Raw genomic sequence first — 7,188 nt, 5'->3', positions numbered from 1 at the left:
TGGCCTCTTCTGCTTTGTAACTGCTTCTTAGACCATCGGCTTCTGAAGCGAGCATTAGAAGCAGACGTGCTCTGGAGATGAAGCACTCACCTCTGGACAATTTGTGGTATTTCCCGAGTGAGAAACTCTGGGAGGGGTCACCTGGACGAGCCCTGGTGGCTCCCAAGTCCCCCAGCCCTATGGGCCCTGCTCTTCTCAAGAGTGCCTTAGGCGCACTTCCTCCTCCTTTGTCCTTTTCTTTTTTTTTAAGATATATTTTATTATTTGAAAGACAGAGTTACAGAGAAAGGTAGAGACACACAGAGAGAGGTCTTCCATCTGTTGGTTCATTCCCCAGATGGCTGAAGCAGGCAGAGCTGCACTGATCTGAAGCCAGGTGTCAGGACCTTCTTCTGGGTCTCCCCTGTGGGTGCAGGGGCCCAAGGACTTGGGCCATCTTCTACTGCTTTCCCAGGCCCCAGAAGAGAGCTGGATCAGAAGAGGAGCAGTCGGGACTAGAACCGGCACCCATGTGGGACGCTTTTGCTTCAGGGCAGGGCTTTAACCTGCTGACCCAAGCGTTGGCCCCCTTTTCTAAGGCTGCAATTTTCTCCTGTATGATGATGCTGTGGCAAAGTCCCCTCCCTACCCAATGGCCGCAGAGAGCCTCACATCCGGTGAAGGGAGTTTGGTGGCTTTATTGGTTCACACTGTCTGTTCCAGGCCAAATGCTGCACACGACACACACACCAGTGGGGCTCAGCAGGAACTTCATGTGACACGTCAAAAGACGCTTTTTCCTTCTTGTAACGCTTGGGTCCAGGTAAGTAAGAGATTTGGGGTTGACAAGTTGTTCTGCTCAGTAAAAATGTATTTTTTCTGCCTTACATAAAGCATTGGGAAACCAGATGCACCCCTTGAATATTTATGGCCGCACAGCTTCTTCCATTAATAATTCATCACACACAGTAATGTCTATCCATCAACAAGGGCTACACAAGCAAGGAAGAAGGGGGAAGGCACCCCGCCTCCCCTCACCCTGGAATCCCAGAACCTCGGCAGACAGATGGGGAGCCAGCCACACGCCTTGTTCGGACCACCCTGTGAAAGATAGTGAAACACACTTTGTGGAATTTTCTGTAGCAAGCCTTCATTACTTGAATAACTCGCAGGGGAAAATAATTGGGAAGAAAGCACTGCTTTTCCAGCCAAACTTCTAAGAGGAACATTTAGCTGCTTTTGTCATGATGGTGCCAAATATCGTTGCCAAAGTAGCCTATTTAAAATACATAAAGAAGTTTTTTTCTGTCTCTCAAATTTAACGTTATCTTCAGCTCATATGCTTTCAAAATTGCAAACCCCTTAATTTCTGATGATAAATTATATTCCTCTCATTGCCAGGGTATCAGAAAATATTTAAAAATGAAAAGATGAGGTCACTTCTAATTTTGACACAGAGACAGGACACCTTTTGCTTTATAGTCTTCTGGGATAGACAAGCCTCTCTCTCTATATAGATATAGATATAGATATAGATATAGATATATATACCTGTAAAAGTGGTATTGTGGGGGCCGGTGTTGTGGCGTGGTAGGCTGTGCCTGCTGTGGTGCTGACATCCCATGTGGGTGCCAGTTTGTGTCCCAGCTGCTCCTTTTCTGATCCAGCCCCCTGATGATGGCCTGAGAAAGCAGTAGAAGATGGCCCAAGTCCTTGGGCCCCTGCACCTGCATGGGAGGTCCGGAAGAAGCTCCTGGCTCCTGACTTCAGATGGGCTCAGCTCCAGCCATTACAGCCATTTGGGACGTGAACCAGTGGATGGAAGATTCTCTGTCTCTCCCTCTCTCTGATTGTAACTTTACCTCTGAAATAAATAAATAAAATCTTTTTTAAAAAGTGGTATCATATTGTAGTCCTAATTTTCTGTAACTTATTTTCATTTATGTTCATTTATTTGAAGAGGAGAGAGAAAATTAACAGACAGAGACAGAGAGACAGAGTGAGAGAGAGGCAGAGATTGTTGGTTCACTCCTCAAATGCCCACAACACCTGGGACTGGGCCAGGCTGTCAACCTGGGTCTCCCACATGGGCAACAGGGACTGAAGGACTTGAGACACCACCTGCTGCCTCCCTAGGTGCACAGAGCCGGAAACTGGAATCAGAAGTGGAACGAGACTTGAACCTAAGCACTCCGTCTGATATGAGATATGGACAAGCTCCCTGGCATGGTAACTGTTGTGCCAAATGCCCCGCCCCTAACGTACCCTCTTACCCACACGAGCACACGCGTGCACACACACACACCATGCAATGGCTTCACACCCTTCCAGTGTATGTATCACTCTGTGACATCGTCTCCATCTCTCTGCTGGTTAACACGTATTAAAGTTGCATCTACTTTTAGCTGTTATTTAAAAAACAAAAACAAAAAACCATCCTGCACTTAGTACTGCGGTGTCGACCTGTCTTGAAAGTGACTTCCTTCTCCTCCTGTCTCCCCATCCCCCTTCCTGACCAAAGGGCACCTTGTGCTATCACTGCCCTTCACTCAGAACTTGCTTCCTGCAGTTCGTGTTTTTTCCTCCACGTCTAGACAGAGGCAGAGCAGTGGGCATGCACAGCAGGAGAGCCGTGCCCAGCCTGATTCCCTGAGGGCCAGTGTCTTGCTCAGAGAAACAGGTGAGAACTTGGTCTCAGCGCCACTCTCAGGGAACCCAGAGGAGCCTCTGTGGTGGGGACTTGTCCAGCTGGGGGCCTGAGGGCTGGAGCAACAGCTCCGGGTCTTTGTCGGGTAATAAATCAGTGCAGGCAGGGTTTTCCTGGAGTTAAAAGGCTGAAGATGGTTTCCTTTTAAAAAAATTAGTATCTATTAATTTTCATTTTATTTGAAAGGCAGAGAGCCATAGAGTGATAGACAAGACAGACAGGCAAACAGATCTCCCACCCACGGGCTCACTCCCCGCGTTCCCACAATAGCCAGGACTGGACCCGGGTGAAGTGAGGAGCTTAGAATCGAGTCTCCCCATGTGGGGCTCAGGGACTCGAGTGCTTAAGCCGTCACGGTGCCTCTCAGGGTGCATATTCACAGGGACCTGGAATCAGAGGCAGAACTGAATGCAAACCAGGTACTTGGATATGGAATTTCCCTCCCGAGCAGGATCCTGGCTGCTGCTACAACACCTGTCCCACCCAGATGGTCTTCTGAGGCATTTATAACACAGGATGCATGGGTGGCAGAGGTGGGGATGTCAGGGCCCTCGACAGCCGAGGTAAGCAGCGCAGCAAGGCCATCCTGGGGAGAGGAGCATCCCACCTGAGCACTGCTGGAGCCCTGCCATCCTGCACTGCTTCCCTGATCCCCTGCTGCCCACCAGGGGGCGCTCATTCCACCCGCTGTCCTGCAAGGACACAGTGTCTCCCTGGTGTCTCCCAGACACACTGTCCCTCAGCTGTCCTACAAGCACACAGTCTGCTCTGGCCCCTCCACTCCATGGAGCTCATGGCCATTTTTGGCAAAGTTTCTTTTCTTCTAATAATTTCCTTGAAAATCAGATTCCACCCGGCTTCCGGCGTGAGTCCATTGACCGTGGACCTTCTGAGGCAGGATTCCTAATTGAGATCCATTCTTCTGTGGCCGTATTTCAGGAGCTTGTCTTTATAAAAGCAGAGTCTCTGATAACAATGATCCTCCACTTCAATTCTTTTTTTTTAAGATTTATTTATTTATTTGAAAGTCAGTTACACAGAGAGGCAGGAAGGCAGAGACAGGTCTTCTGTCCACTGGTTCACTCCCCAATTGGCTGCAACAGCCAGAGCAGCACTGATCCGAAGCCAGGAGCCAGGAGCTTCTTCTGGGTCTCCCACGTTGAGGCAGGGGCCCAAGGACTTGGACCACCTTCCACTGCTTTCCCAGGCCATAGCAGAGAGCTGGATTTGGAGTGGAGCAGCTGGGACTCGAACTGGCGTCCATATGGGATGCCGGCGCTGCAGGCAACAGCTTTACCCACTACGCCACAGCACCAGCCCCTACTTCTTCAATTCTTTCTCCAGCCCTCAGCGTATGAAGCAAACCAACAAGTTATCATCTTCACCTGTGCATCTTAGGAACTGTCCTGCACTATGAGGTGAAATTACTTAGACTCCCGGGTACTCGCTTCAGGACGTGATGTTCCTTTTTAACTGAACAGCAAAGACACTTTCCAGAGAAAAGGTCCCTGCCCCCAGGTGGAATCCAGCGTGTACCCTCAGCAACACAGAAGACCAACCAACCCAGACGAGCCAGGAAATAAATTCTTAGAGACTTCAATAATTCTAGGTCAGTTTCTTAGGTGGCTTGAGATCAAAGTACTCCAATGCAACTCTCATCTTTCAAAACAGTCTGTAAATGGAGATCTTACTTTCTGAACGTTTGGGAGACGCATTACTGTGCAGATGAGAAGAGCACCATGAAGCTCTCCAGATTAAGCACATAGTCTAGGCTCCTGTTAAATACAGCCGAATGGCCTTCCAAAATGAGACAATCCTCACTAGTGTGGAAGGAGGTCTCTCTTAACCATCCCATCACTGGGCACAGCCCATTTTAGCAATTTTCCAGTTTTTAAACTTTAATAATGAATATTATTTAAATAATATACTTTTAACATTTATAATAACATTGATTTTCTTATTGGTCAGATGTAAATTTGGGGGTTGCCTACTCACATTTTCACATCAATTTTATATTCAGATGTCGCTCCCCCTCTTCATGGAGGAACGACACTAAACCCTGCGCTGTTCTTTTGTCTGCTCGGCCCTTCCTGGGTTTGCTGCTGGTTCTTCTCGGGTGGGCTACCGACCCTTCCACCTCCGTGGAAGGGCGGTTCCCCCTGGCCACTTTCCCCACTTCCGCGGGGGAGCGGCACACTGCCAGCTCTCTCGGGGGCTGCTCAGATGTTCCTCAGGTGTTCCTTCAGATAGATGTTCTTGGTGCATGTTGTCTCTCTCCTCCTTTATAGTCCTCTTCCGCCAATCCCAACTCGGCTGCCCACACGCCGAGTACGCTGCTCTCCTCCAATCAGGAGCAGGATCAGCTCCTGGAGATCATCACTCAAGTTGGCAAGAGGCAGCTGCGTAGAAGCTGTTTTCTCCTCTCCCAGCGCCATATTGTGGGAGAGCAGATGCATAGAATAAGTCTTAATTCCAGTAACTTAGTCTAGTCCGAGTTGCTCCCCACATTCAGACATTTTCTTGTATAAGACATTTAGTGGGGGCCAGCACTTGGCAAAATAGGTTAAGCATTCACCTGTGGCACTGGCATCCCACATGGGGGCCTGTTCGTGTCCTGGCTGCCTCTCTTCTGATCCAGTTCCCTGCTGATGGCCTGGGAAAGCAGGAGAAGATGGCCCAAGTGCCTGGGCCCCTGCAACCATGTGGGAGACCCAGAAGAAGCTCCTGGCTCCTGGCTTCGGATAGGCCCAGATCTGGCCATTGCGGCCATCTGGGGAGTGGACCAGCAGATGGAAGACCTCTCTCTTTCTCTATGGCTCTCCCTCTCTCTGTCTATAACTCTGCCTCTCAAGTGAATAAATAAATATTTTTAAAATTTCATGTAGGGGTCGGCATTGTGGCACAGTGGGTTAAGCCATCACCTGTAAGCACCAGTTCAAGTGCCAGCTGCTCTGCTTCTAACCCAGTTCCCTGCTAAAGCAGCAGTAGATGCCCAGGTACTTGGGCCACTCCTGTGGGAGACCCAGATGGAGTTCAAGTCTCCTGGCGTCAGCCTGGACCAGCCCTGGCTGTTGCGGCCACTGGGGAGTGAACCAGTGGGTGGAAGACCTTTCTCTCTGCCTCTGCCTTTTTTTCTCTCTATCACCCTGCCTTTAAATAAATAAATAAATACATTTTTACAAAAACACTCTCTTTAAATAAATAAATACATACATTTTTTACAAAAACATTTAATGTAAAGGGTTACGACAGTCTAATGTAGATTAGATGTAATTAAATGAGCAGTTAAGATCACCAAGAATCTAGAACTCAGAAACCCAGGAGATAAATAGAGGAATGTTATGGCATGATGTGGAAACTGGCCAGACTCAGGGAAGAAATACAGGAATAAGATAGAGTCAACTCATAGATAAAGACAAAATTGCCACAGTCAGCAATAGAGGAGAGAGAGAACCAGGAGCACCACACAGAGCGTAAAGGAGAGAGAGGAGAAAGGTCAAAGGGAAGAAGAAAGTGACCAGCGAGAGCCTGATGACCCAGAGCACTCACAGGACGAGGACCTCAATGACACCAGGCGCTTCCTCCGCGGCTTCTGTTTGCGCTGCGATGGACCCTGGAGGCGGGGCTTGGGGCTCCTGGAGTGGGGGTTCAGGATCCCCCCGAGAGATGAGAAAGCGGGGCCTTGAGAGGTGAGATGATGAGTTATCCCAGTCACAGCTAATTCAGAGCAGAGCTGGGAGAGAACTCAGGTTTCCTGCCTCCCAAGATTGTTAAAGTGAGTCTGCGGAAGCAACCCCCAGCGACTTCTTAAAGCGACCAGTTGTAAAATCAAATTCTGGAGCGGGTTAGCTCGGGGTCCTGGCTTGCCTGGGTGGCTACCTGAATACAGCCCTGGAGCAGACAGAAGAATGTGGAAATGGCCAGCGGAAGAGGAAGTGTGGGGACGCATTTATCCGTGGAAACGGAGACTCCGGTTTGTTTAACACCAAACACTGAGAGTCCAGCAGGGAACTCGAGGAAGAATTTCGGTGTCTTTCAAAAAAAAAAAAAAAAAAAAAAAACCACAACTCCTTGGCTCCTGTTTATCCTGATCCAATTAAAAAGTGTTGTACACCAGTAGACAGAAGAGACTGTGAGGACACCCGGCAGGCAGTCATTTCCATAACGGGATATGTAGATTTTATCAAGTTGTTTGCTCCATTGTTTGGTTCTTTGGTGATATCATTTGTCCTGCTTTTGTAATACTTGGTGATTTTTCACTGACATGCGAGTAAGATGCATGTAGACAATTGTGGATTTAATTGTAAAAAATAAATAAATAACTAAACTAAAGCAATGGAAGAAAATATTTAAAATTTAAATCAAGGAAGTTTTCCTGAAATAAAAAAAACCCTGAATCTCCGTATTCAGAGACCCCACTATGTACCTGGGAAAAATTGATATGTGCACTATGAAATATAACCCAATAGAATAAATATTACAGATGAAAATCATTCCTTCTA

At 48.1% G+C, this 7,188-nt stretch overlaps 1 long non-coding RNA gene across 1 annotated transcript; it reads right to left on the bottom strand.

Moving 5' to 3' along the window:
* Window positions 1–667: 667 nt before the first annotated feature.
* On the bottom strand, window positions 668–6,671 carry LOC149125300 (uncharacterized). Its single transcript, XR_016236965.1, has 3 exons — window positions 6,236–6,671; window positions 1,531–1,843; window positions 668–1,080 (listed from the first exon to the last, which is right to left on the bottom strand). It is a non-coding gene; the product is annotated as an uncharacterized LOC149125300 (long non-coding RNA).
* Between the last annotated feature and the right edge of the window lie 517 nt (window positions 6,672–7,188).

The sequence above is a fragment of the Oryctolagus cuniculus genome, chromosome 7 (assembly GCF_051225735.1).
Source record: "Oryctolagus cuniculus isolate XC-2025 breed Fujian yellow rabbit chromosome 7, ASM5122573v1, whole genome shotgun sequence".
Classification (NCBI taxonomy): Eukaryota; Metazoa; Chordata; class Mammalia; order Lagomorpha; family Leporidae; genus Oryctolagus; species Oryctolagus cuniculus.
Note: the sequence above shows the minus strand (reverse complement) of the source record. Positions and strands in the feature narration are given on the sequence as shown.